Source organism: Callithrix jacchus, chromosome 9 (assembly GCF_049354715.1).
Source record: "Callithrix jacchus isolate 240 chromosome 9, calJac240_pri, whole genome shotgun sequence".
In the NCBI taxonomy this organism is placed as follows: Eukaryota; Metazoa; Chordata; class Mammalia; order Primates; family Cebidae; genus Callithrix; species Callithrix jacchus.
The window spans coordinates 97,723,820-97,733,682 of record NC_133510.1 but is presented as its reverse complement, the minus strand read 5'-3'; the positions used below and the strand labels follow the sequence as shown (position 1 = coordinate 97,733,682).

The window sequence follows — 9,863 nt, the reverse complement described above, 5'->3', positions numbered from 1 at the left end:
GGCCGGGCGCGGTGGCTCACGCCTGTAATTCCAGCACTTTGGGAGGCCGAGGCGGGTGGATCACAAGGTCAAGAGATCCAGACCATCCTGGTCAACATGGTGAAACCCCGTCTCTACTAAAAATACAAAAATTAGCTGGGCATGGTGGCGCATGCCTGTAATCCCAGCTACTCAGAAGGCTGAGGCAGGAGAATTGCCTGAACCCAGGAGGTGGAGGTTGCGGTGAGCCGAGATCGCGCCATTGCACTCCAGCCTGGGTAACAAGAGCGAAACTCCGTCTCAAAAACAAACAAACAAAAAAAAACAAAAGCAAACAAACAAACAAACAAAAAAACACAAAAAACAAAAATTAACCGGCCATGGTAGTATGGGCCTATAATCCCAGCTACTCGGGAGCTTGAGGCAGAGAATTGCTTGAACCCGGGAGGCAGAGGTTGCGGTGAGCGGAGATCGCACCACTGTACTCCAGCCTGGGCAAAAGAGCGAGATTTCTGTCTCAAAAAAAAAAAAAAAAAAAAAAAAATTATAAATAAATTAAAATTATGCTGACGATGTTATACCTGCTGCCTTGTTTTGTTAGCATGGAGATTTTTAAATAAGTTGTGTATTAAAACTGAGTTAGACATTAGATGTGCTGATTATCCTAAATTAGCACATTGGGCCGATCAGATCTAGTGAAGAGAAGAAATTCAGAGAAGGGCTAGAACTTTAGCAGACCATAGTCACAGATTCCACTGCAGCGATGCTGGACTTTTTGAGGTCTCAGTTAAAACTTTTCAAATACCTGCTTTTAGGTTTTTTATTGTTGACACAGCGAGGGATAGGCAGAACTAGTGAAATTTTTGTAAACTCCTAAGAACTTTTCTCAAGCAAGGTTCATGTAATTTCAAGTCTATCCTGAGGCTACTAATGAAGGGAAAGCAACAATCATCCCCTTAAATGATTGTAGCTCCTGGATTGTGGAACTCAGATACAGCTGTAAAGATATGTTTTCCTGACACCCAGAAAGTATGTGATGCAAGCAGAATTAGGTGGTAATTTCTTGACGTCACCGTTTCCTTGGGATGAAACTAGTATAGGATTTTAAAATAACCTTTTTATGAACTCATTTGGTAAATTAGCTTTCCTAAAAATGCTAATGAGAACTGGGGGTATGGGAAGAGTTGATTAATCTTTCTTGGAGTTTCTGCCCAGGAATGGGCTAAGACTCCCTGAGATCAAGTTCTTACTTACTGAATAGTCATTTTTTTTAAATTCAAAATCGATACCTGTTGAGATAACAGGGAAAATACATGATCTCTCTTGCTGGGCTTATTTCAGCCTTTGAGACTGGAATAATAACGAGGCAATATACTCTTGTAAACACTGCAGAAACTTATTTTTACAGCCAGGTGGACTAACCCAGATTCCCCCCACCCCACCTTAGTGAAAAGGTAGTTAATGAGCTAAGCTGACAAGACAGGATCATTCACATTTTAAAACATCATCTTTGTAAAACTCAGAAATGGTGCTTGTTAACTTAATGCACATCTCTCTCTACTTTAAAAGAAAGAGAATCCATAATTAGACTCCTACTTTTTTTTTCATGCCCTAGATAGTTAAAGCCTATCATCTTTTTAAGAATGCAGGCTGTCTGCTTTCTATACAGTAACTGGCTTTTATTAATTATGTGTGAATTCGTTTTTCTTTTCGTTGGTTTTCATTTTAAATGTTCTAAAATGCCCTCTCCAGCCCTTGGGTATAGTGGTGAACAGCTGGGGCTCTGGACCTATGTGGGTTGTATTCTGGCTCTTTGAGCTTCTGAACTGGGTGACTACTGGGGCAGGGTCCTAAATAGCCTTTCTGAGTCTGCAGTTTCCTATCCATAAAAGGGGAATACTCCACTCTTTTCGGAGTGATTGTGTGTCTTAAATAAGAAAGTATTTGTAAAACAAAATAAAACACACACAAAAGAATGGTGTGTACACTCAGATATTAGCTATTTAAAAATTTTTTTTAAAAGGATTTGTCTTCTCATTGGGTGAAAAAGCTATGTTTGTCCATATGTCATGTTAATATTCTGTTTTGTTGGTGCCACCACTAATCAGAACTGCTAGTTATCTTGAGTGCCTGCCCTTCTCCATCTCTCTAACCTGTTAGCAATACCGTTGAACCTTTCTCTGACATTTCTCTGGAATTGGTTTCTTCCATTTCTGTCAGTCATCCCCCACCCCCTTAGTCACTTGTGACCTTCACCAACTTCTGTTCTATCCTGCATGCAAGGACCATATTATTTTCCCTACAGAACCACTTGCATCAGGCTAGTCCCCAGAATACAGATCTTGTACCAGTGCTATTTGCTACCGGTGCAGTCTTGGAGTCTGTAAGCCTTAGTTTCCACTTCTACATAATAGGGGTGTTTTGAGGAATAAATTCAGTAATATCTATAAAATGATTAATTTCTTGCCAGGTGCACAATAAGAAATTAATAGATGGTAGCCACTTTCAATACAGGCTGAACATCTCAATCCAAAAATCCAAAATCCAAAATGCTCCAGAATCCGAAACTTTTTGAGTGGCCACATGATGCTCAAAGGAAATGCTTACAGGAGCATTTCTGATTTCAGATATTTCTATTTGGAATGCTCAGCCAGTAAGTATAATACAAATATTCCTAGGTGGGGCACGGTGGCTCACTCCTGTAATCCCAGCACTTTGGGAGGCCATGGTGGGTAGATTACTTGAGATCAGGAGTTCCAGACCAGCCTGGTCAACATGGTGAAAAATATAAAATAATTAGCTGGGCATGGTAGCAGGGCCTGTGATCCCAACTACTAGAGAGGCTGAGGCAGGAGAATCACTTGAACCTGGGAGGCATAGGTTGCAGTGAGTTGAGATCGTGCCATTGCACTCCAGCCTGGGCAACAGAGTGAGACTCTATCTCTGAAACAAAACAAAATTCCAGAATCTAAAATCTGAAACACTTCTGGTTGAATGGGGGATACTCAACCTGTACTATATGAAAGAAAGGTTTGTGAGCTTGGAAATGGACAGTATGCTAATTTTTTGAGAAGTATAGACTGTTCCAGCATTGCTAGCATTTTGTACCTCCTTGCATCATGTTTCTCATCACATTGACTGTTTATATGTTTATTGCTTACATGTATTTATAAGCTATCAACTGACACTTTGAGAGCAAGATGCTTCATTTATTCAAAAAATACTTACTGAGCACCTTCTGTGTGCCGGCTGCTAATTCAGGCATTAGGAATACAATGATAAACGAAACAGTCTGGTCTCTCTGGAAGCTTAGTATCTGGTAGGTGAATCTCATGTATACTTGTGACTTCAGACAATACCCCTCTCTTGCACAGGAGGAAATGATGATAATACATGCAGAAATCTCTAACATCTGAAGTAAAACTTGTGTCGAGCATGAGTGCCACCTCTAGTATATCTTCAAGTGTTTCGTGGCTTGGAAATCCATCTACAATTATGTGATGAGTAATGACCAAAGTCAGTGAAGAAGAGGTTGCTGTAGCCCTTCTCACGGTGGAACTGGTTGGACAGTGATGTCATAAGCTGATGATTACATGCTTACTCTCTGGGCAGGAAGTAGGGGGAGTAGAAACACACCTCTGTCCTAGAGGTCTGACCCAGGGAAGTGGTAAGCTGAGTAGTATATGGATATCATTTTAAATCAGTGATTTTTATTCTGATTTAAAAAGATTTAGAGAGACTGAGTAAAGGTGAGTGTCTCAAGCCACATTTTTCTTACATTTCGGATGAGCAAAGTGATGCGGTGTGTGTTTTTCAAGCTGTGCTTTGCTGCAGGCTCACCAGTTCTCCCTTTAGGAAAGAATGATTTGCCAGCCACCACCAGCACACCCTCCTGTCACATCCGCTATAGAGAGCACCAAGACAGCTGCTACCAAGTTGGATCGCAGGATGTGTTTGTGCTTCAGACCCTCTGCCTGAATTTCCAGGGCTGCTGCTAAGGTCAGAAATCAACCGAGTCCTACTTGGAAAATGCCCACAGCTTGACTTAGAAGAGTCTGCAGCTTTCAGCCCTGCTGTTTCTTGATTGTGTTTTCATGTTTTCAGTGGAGGGGAGAGGGGTGGCAAGAGAAAAGGAAGAGAACCATGAATCACTGTACTGTGAATCAGAATGAGGACTCTTCATTCCTTCGAAAGGAAACATCAGGATATATGGTTTGTACATAAGCCAACTGCTTCCATTGACTTGGGAGGAGTGCTGCCTGAAAGAAACCATAGTATATTTGTGGATTTTTCCTCTTTAAGGAGGCAAAAAGAACATAAGTGAAAAGATGAATGCAGTCACAATAATAATGTGTACTGAGTGCCTCCTCCACACCAGGCAATATCACGCACTTCAGATACACTGTCTCCCTGATCTTATCCCGCTTTTTCATTTTATAGATGAGGAAGCTGAGGCCCAGGCAGATTAATCATTTGTCTAAAATCTTGTGGCTCGTAGGAAACTATGGTAGAGCTAGGGTTTGAACCTGTATCTGTCTCAACTCCAGAGCTTGATTCTTAACCACTTCCCTGTCTGCTTCCATGGTGAACACTGGAGAACAGTCCAGTCTTTTTTTTTTTTTTTTTTGAGATGGAGTTTTGCTCTTATTGCCTAGGCTGGAGTGCAATGGCATGATCTCAGCTCACCACAACCTCCACCTCCCAGGTTCAAGTGATTCTCCTGCCTCAGCCTCCCAAGTAGCTGGGATTACAGGCATGTGCCACCACATCTGGCTAATTTTTTGTATTTTCAGTAGACACGGGGTTTCTCCATGTTGGTCAGGCTGGTCTTGAACTCCCGACCTCAGGTAATCTGCCCTCCCAAAGTGCCGGGATTACAGGCATGAGCCACCGTGCCCGGCCCAGTCTTTCTAAACTAGTTAGGTGCCTAGGGATGGATGTGTGCAGCCTCTGCTGTGCACCTGCCCTAATTGTGTGCTCTAATTCTTATGACACACACATTGCCAGTCTTTGGCATGTAGTCATATATTCCCAGTAAACATGCAAATAAGTGATACAGAATGATAGTTCATGAACTTTTACTAATGCCTAGGATTTGAGAATTTTGCTAGTAGTTTGAAGTCTTAAAGGCTGTCGAATAAGCTCATGATGTAGGATCACTAAAGAACTGTGTTTTCATCTGGTATTTGGTCTCCGGAGAATGAACTGTGGAAGACCATGATGAAGGTGGCTCTTCTTTGTGACTATTGAGTTCAGAACATGCCTGCAAACATGTGTCTCCTCAGTAGATCCTCATGACTGGCCTGTGGGTTCACACCTTCTACTGAGCTGTGTAATCAGTCAGTCACCTACCTGGTGATCTTTCTGTGCAGTCCCTTGTAATATTAAACCATGCCTTCTCATGTCCCCTGCAGAACGTCACACTTTGGAGGAGTGCACTGGACTGGTTAAGGGTGCCAGTCCTGGAGTCACCTGCCTTCGTTGACTTTGTAAAGTGTACCCTGTGGCGTGCTACCAAAGTTAGGTTTTTACAAAGGTTAGCACAATACTTCCCTTGGAGGACTGTTGTGAGAATTCAGTGATGCAGTATGTGTGTAGAAAGCACTGTGGAGTGTCAACACCTGCTAAGTGCTCAGCGAATGTTCAGATGGGAGAGGAATAACAAGAGTATGTAACAGTGATGCACAGCTGTCTGACCATTGCAGGAGCTGCAGTTGAGCAGAGACTGTGGTGTGATTTCCACCACTTTGTGTTTTCTCCAGAGGCCAGATCATTTCAAGGATTGCTTCCTAAATGCATTCCATTTAGTGCTGGTCCCCTGAGGAAGCCACATTTTTAAATGGCTGATTGTAAACCTGTATCTCCCTCAGGTCTTAAAGGCACTGGAGGAGACTGTGCCGACTAAAAACATTGCAAAGGGCAGTTTAAAGCAACTAGAACACATAACCCGGTGTCCACACCAGAACTCCCTGGCTTGACTGTATTAAAGGTATGAAGGCAGAGGGTTGGAAAGTTAGACTCAGGGTTTTACCATGGTACACTTGGAAGGGAGTTTAGACATTAACTCCAGACCATTCCATTTGCAGAAGGAGAAAAGTGAAACCAGCCAGACTGTAACCAGTAAAATTATGTAATTAATACAGACTGATTGGGACTAACCATTATACCATCTTCTGTATTAAAAAAGGGATTGCTTTAAATAATTTTTAAATACCAAATGCATTGCTAAATTATATGGGTAGAATGAGAATTTAAAATTATTTTCCGTAGGTAATGAACAAATTTAATTTTTTGTGAATTTTCTAGGTTACAGACAGTGTATTTGAATGACTTAGTGTTAGACCATTATTCTTCTGAATTTATTTACAGGTTTTTGGGAGGCAGGCACTGGGGCAAAGAGAGGTGACAGTTTATTACCTCTCTTATCAGACTAGCTGCTCTAGATTGTTTTTACTTAAAAAAAATTTTTTTCCTGTGATCCCTCTTAGTGTCTTCATTTTTCATTGTAAAGTTTTACAAAATGAAGAGTTCATCCATGTCCTGACCTTCCACTTGTTGGGGTAGGATTTTGGGGGGAAAAGTATGTTAGATGCATAGGCTGTGGAGCTCATCATATGTGCATTTGACTTAGAATTCAACCCGAGTCTGTCCTGGCCTCTGAAGCTCTCTGTTCTGTGAGTCTCTCCTTAAGAGTCTCTTCTAGCACCAAGTGTTTTCAGAATACACAGTTTTCATACAGTACAACACAACCCTTAAACCCAAGCCTGAAACTTCACCTAGTCCTTGATCAAAGAAACAATTATCTGCTTGAGCATTAGAGGGACTCCACATGAGACCGGAGTCCGAGGCCCATGGAGAGACAGCATGTCTGGTGCAATCCTCGTTGAAGCATTCCCCTAAAAAACGGCCGTGTGACTACTGCACATTGACTTGAGAGGCCAGCCGGGGAGTAAAATGTGGCTTTTATTATCTCCTATGAGACATTTCCACCTACATGTTGTTCCACAGGCACCTCAAAGTCTGTATGTCGAATTCATTCAGCCCCCCTTCTATTCCTGGTTAATATACTTTTCCCATATGGCCAGTCAGCAAACCAGAGGCCTGAGTTGCTCCCTCAATCCCCAGCCCTACTCAGGTACCCAGTAGTTTACTTCTTTTTTTTTTTTTTTTTCTTTTTTTGAGACAGGGTCAGGCTCTGTTGCCCAGGCTGGAGTGCGATCTTGGCTCACTGTAACCTCCACCTTCCGGGTTCAAGCAATTCTCCTGCCTCAGCCTCCTGAGTAGCTCAGACTACAAGTGTACACCACCATGCCCAGCTAATTTTTGTATTTTTAGTATTTCACCATGTTGGCCAGGCTGGTCTCAAACTCTTGACCACAGGTGATCCACCTGCCTCAGCCTCCCAAAGTGCTGGGATTACAGGCATGAGCCACTGCGCCCTTCCCCAGTGGTTTACTACTACTACTTTTTTTTGTGTGTGTGTGTGTGAGATGGAGTCTCACTTTGTCACCCAGCCTGGAGTGCAGTAGCACAATCTCAGCTCACTGCAGCCTCTGCCTCCCGGGTTTAAGCGATTCTCTACCTCAGCCTTCCGAGTAGCTGGGATTACAGGGGCCTGCCTAATTTTTTGTATTTTTAGTAGAGACAGGGTTTCTCCATCTTGGCCAGGCTGGTCTTGAACTCCTGACCTCGTGATCTACCTGCCTCAGACTCTCAAGTGCTAGTGGCTTACAGGAGGAAGCCACTGCGCCCGGCCCTGGTTTACTTCTTAAATGTCGATCACCTTTTCCTTGTAGCCTCCAACAGCACTCTCTTAGCTTACTTCTGGATCTGAGCAACAGAGTGAAGCATCAGGAAATGGACTCTGGGGTGAAACCTGAATGTCAGCTCTTTCACTTAGCGGCTGTGTGAGCGGACATTAGGAGCAGTGGTGGGAAACCCATTACAGCATGTGTTGTTCTAACTTTGAGTCATTCCTGGCCTACCACAGTTTCCCAAACTCCAGTCATGCCCACATCTATGACACACAGCCTTGTACCACCTGCATTGCTACTTGCTTGATATTTCTAAGTCAGTTCACTCCTTAAAACTTAAGTTTATTTTCAGAGTATCAGTGTCACTATTCCTGCTACATATTTTCTAAGTTTGAGGCCTCCCAGCACCAAATTAAGAAGTAGATTAGCACTGGGTGTGGTGGCTCACACCTGCATTCCCAGCACTGTGGGAGACCAAGTAGGTGGATTGCTTAAGCCCAGGAGCCTGCGCAACATGGCCAAACCCCATCTCTACAAAAAATACACACATTAGCTGGACATGGTGCTGCATACTTGTGGTCTCAGCTACTCAGGAGGCTGAGGTGGGAGGATCACTTGAGCCCTGGGAGGTCGAGGCTGCAGTGAGCCTTGATTGCACCAGTGCACTCCAATCTGGTTGACAGTGAGACCCTGTCTCAACAAAGGTAGATTGGCAAGTGTTGGAGCAACGTTAGAAAGTTTTTAGCACCAGAGACTTTTCCTGGACTGAATCAACTGAATTAAATTGAAGACTGAAAAGGAAATAACTCACTCACTGTGATTCTGTGTTATTTAATGCTTGTCTTATGCCACCTAAAATAATTCCGAATCATCTAGGAAAATGCTGGTCTTAATGTATCATCTCCCTTCGTTCCTTCATGAAATATTTATCTTTAGACCCATGGCCTAGAAGATACTTAGAAACGTTTTTCCCACTCGTGAGTTGTGAAAATTTGATTTAGTGAGTGTTTTCCTTTTTTATTTTGACCAACAGGAATCCAGATCCAAATTTCAGCTGAACCGAGTGAGATTTTTATAGCCTGCTTCTTTTTCTTGCCTTTTCTCACCTCTTGATTTTGGCTTCCTTTTCTAATTAATGTTTTTTCTAGCCTGGTTTCAAAGTGTGTGTGTGTACGCGTACCTATATGTGTTTTGTGTGTGTGTGTGTGTGTGTGTGTTTACCTATATGTGTTTCCTGTAATCTATCTTAAATCCTTTGTGTAGAAAATGAGGTATTCTTCAGTTTATTTACTTATTTATTTATGAGATGGACTCTCTGTCACCCAGACCAGAGTGCAGTGGTATGATTTTGGCTCACTGCAGCCTCCACCTCCCAGGTTCAAGCGATTCTCCTGCCTCAGCCTCCCCAGCTGGGATTACAAGTGCCTACCACCATGCCTGGCTAATTTTTTTGTATTTTTAGTAGAGATGGGATTTTGTCATGTTGGCCAAGCTGGTCTTGAACTCCTGGCCTCAAGTGATCTGCCCACCTTAGCCTCCCAAAATGCTGGGATTATAGTGGTGAGCCATTGCATCTGGTCTTATCAATTGATTTAGTTCAATACAAACAATTGTTACTGGGATGTACAGAAGCCCACTTTGGTAAGTTGAAGGCAGTCTCATCTAGGTGGAAATACTCGAAGGAGCTTGGAAATGAGCTGAGTTTGCTTCTCTCTGTATTATTTCCTCTTTAGTCTTCTGACTGCCTGGGAGAAACTGAGGTAATGGACGACCATAGGCCGAAGAGTGGAACGTCCAGAAAGTATGACTTATTTGGGAGTTTCAGGCAAAAACAGATCGTGGGTGGAGAAGAAAGTTGAGCTCTGCGGTTTTCTGAAGTAAAGTTGAACCTAATTAAGATGTGTATGTAGGCTTGTTGTAATGGAAGGAAATTGAATGGTGCCTTGAGCTGCAGCTTTGCACAGAAATTTTAATATACGCACTTGTCTAAAAATAAAGAATGCCTTTAGTGAAAGCTGTGCTTCAGCACCTAAATATATTTACTCCAGTGTGTCCAACTCTGCGTTGGGGCCAAAAGTCCCTTTTCTCTGTCTTTGTCAAGATGTTGTGATCATCCAGAAAGCCTGAACT

General features: G+C 42.8%; 1 protein-coding gene across 5 annotated transcripts in view; it reads left to right on the top strand.

Annotated features, from left to right (window-relative positions):
* The window catches only part of TMCC3 (transmembrane and coiled-coil domain family 3), a 369,795-nt gene that overhangs the window by 230,968 nt on the left and 128,964 nt on the right, over positions 1 to 9,863 (top strand). The window lies entirely within an intron of this gene.